Below are 3,218 nucleotides of genomic sequence, written 5' to 3'. Positions count from 1 at the left end.
ATTCGAAAGAATTCATGTAAAAAAATCAATTTTGGGTGGAACGAAGTTCGCTTGGTCATCTAGTACAAAATAATGCTGCATATTGTTGCGTTAAAAACACTTATACATGGACGAGATCGCACGAGGAACACCATTCCTACATAGTATGAATGATTCTAAAAGTTTTAGGAAGTCGTTTATCTTTCTAGGAAAATCTAATTTCAACCTTTTTACTCAAGGAGCAAATTATACTATTTAAACGATGTAAGAACGCTTTCTTTTCATTGGTTTCAAACCAATTTTGCTCTTGCAAGAGCGAATGAATCTAATATCTCGCAACATTGTCGGAGTAGTATAAAATCTCTCCTGTTCCCCAGCCCAAGACCAACCAACACTCTTTGCACCAAATTTGAAAACATCAAGTCTATACAAAAAAGGAAAGTGTTTAACAAATTGAATAAAAACATACGGGTTCTGATAAGAAGCAAAGTTATGTCGAAGATTCATGACATAGAAAACTAGTTAGGGGAAGTGGGGGCAAAGTCCCTAAGGAATATGCCCATTTCCAGCGTCCACATACCGCTTCAATTCCCGTTTTTCGAAGAATATTACAGTTGAACTCATTGTTGTTCAAGATAGCATTCGGCTTTTACTATAAAAATTTAAAATAGTACATTTTTCATCATTAGAAGAAAAGGTGAAAAATCGAACTTTATTTTCTTGCTTGGAGGTAAAGTAGTCACTCGCACATATCAAGCTAAATGGGATAGATTTATGCGTTTTTTCATCCAAATTTGTTCAAATCATACTTGATATAGTAGGTACATGTATGAAATAAGATTGGCCTATTCACCTAGAGTCTCAATTTAATTTTTCTCATGCATACAAAAATGTAGTAAGAACACATAACGTTCTGCATAATATTTCTCCAGGGTCAATGCCACAAAAGAGCAGAATGTGACGAGGTATAACAGCTTTAGTAAACAGAACATTGTAAGTGAATAACACTTATGACCAGTTTGTCCCCAAACACGAAAGAAATCTCTATGCTAATTAATCGCTGAGTTTGAACAAAATATCTGTTCACCTCTCCTAGAAAAGGTGAACAGTCAGACTAAATTTCACGTGAAATTCCTTAGATACCATGCGCACAGAACTATGGCCCAATGGCTATCGGGAGAGCAATTTTGGTTTTTACTCATATTTTGACATTTTGACAGCTCTACTGAAGCACAGGGTGACTCAAAAGTCATTAAATTCTTCAAACATTAGGTGACTATCAATACGGTTTCAATAGTCAATAGTTATACTACCAAACAACCAGGTGACCACTTTGCCCCCCTCATTGGAAAAATGTCAACTCCTGACTGTCGATGCTACTAGGGACACGCCCAGAGATATTTTTGATTTGGATATCTTTACGATCCTTCAGCTTGCGTCGAATCTGCCATCAAAAAAACTAAAATTCTCCAACGCTGCTGGACCCGACGGTATTCCCTCCTGTATACTGAAAAATTGCTACCTTGCTACCTACCACATTACACCGCTTCCGAAACTGTTCAATATTTCGTTGCAGCAGGGTGTGTTTCCTACACGTTGGAAATTCTCATTCATGTTCCCGGAACAGAAAGGAGACAAGCAGAACGTCAAAAATTATCGAGGGATCTCTTCGCTTAATGCATGTTCTATAATTTTTTAGATCATAATCAACTCTTGTTGCAAAAATTACATCTTTGTTGATCAACACGGCTTTCATCCAAAAAGATCATTCTCAACGAATCTTGCTCCCTTCGTTTCATTTTGCCTTAGGAGTATGGAAACTGGAGCGCAGGTGGATGTTGTGTACACCGACCTCAAGGCTGCTTTTGACAGGGTTGATTACACCATACTGCTTGCTAAACTTGAAGCTTGGTGTATCTCCGAGACTCACTCGTTGATTCAGGTCTTACCTTACCAATCGAAAAATATATGTACGAATTGGATCTGATTTTTCGGAGAATTTTACCAACAGGAGTATCTCAAGGCAGCAACCTTGGACCGTTGCTTTTTTCCATCTTCATGAACGAGATCGGATTGATCCTCCCAGCTGGTAATCGATCATTCTATGCGGATGATGTTAAAATGTATCTGACAGTTCGAAGCTCAGCTGATTGCTTACGCCTACATCATCTGATAAACACTTTTGTAGAGTGGTGCACAAGAAATTATCTCACACTGAGTGTTCCAAAATGTAACGTTATAACATTTCACCGAAAACTCAAGCCAATAACGTTTACATACATGATCGATTTTCAACCTTTGCCACGTGTGGAAAAATACGTGATCTTGGAATTACGCTTGACTCTGCCTTAACGTTTAAGTCGCATTACTCGGACATAATTACCAGTGCTAATAAGCAACTCAGATTCATGTTCAAAGTCTCCGATGAGTTGTGCGATCCAACCTGTTTGAAGGTTTTGTTCTGCACGCTTGTTCGATCAGTTCTGGAATTCGCGTGGTTGTCTGGTGTCCTTATCACACATTATGGATTGCTAGGATTGAATCCATTCAAAAGAAATTCGTCCGTTATGCCCTGCGTAATCTTCCGTGGAATTATCCAATCAATCTTCCACCCTACGAAGCTCGATGTCAGTTACTAGGCCTGAAACACTTGATTCCAGAAGAAAGGTTAGCCAGGCGATGTTTACAGCTAAAGTGCTATTGGGTGAAATGGATTGTCCTGGTATTCTCGCGGAACTGAATAATTATGCTCCTGAGAGAATACTCCGGTCATGAAGTTTTCTTCACCTTGGGCCCCGTTTTGCAAACTACGGGTTACATGACTCAATTCGCTTCCTGTCAGCACGACTCAATTCATTCTATGGATTCTTCGATTTCAACCTATCTGCTGAAGCTTTTCGTCGTCGGATGCATCGAGGACTACATGATCAAGAGTGATTGCCGGACACTTCCAACGATGGACTATGCTAACTTTTTATTCCTTTTTTTATTGATTATCGATGTTTTGACCACCAATATTGTTCGTCTGTATGTTTTTTTTACAATGTTTTATGACAAGATATGGGGGTTTTACGCCACTCTGGCTTTTCCCCATCCGTTTTCAATATGACAACACAAGTCAGATGAAATAAATAGAGAAATAAATAAATGACCAATTTGCCCCCACTACCCATAATCGGAAACAGAATGACTCCGATTATACGTTCGCGCGCGAAATACTGTAGCTGGCAACATTGTCT

Source organism: Toxorhynchites rutilus, chromosome 2 (genome assembly GCF_029784135.1).
Source record: "Toxorhynchites rutilus septentrionalis strain SRP chromosome 2, ASM2978413v1, whole genome shotgun sequence".
Taxonomy (NCBI): Eukaryota; Metazoa; Arthropoda; class Insecta; order Diptera; family Culicidae; genus Toxorhynchites; species Toxorhynchites rutilus.
This window is presented reverse-complemented; position numbering follows the sequence as displayed.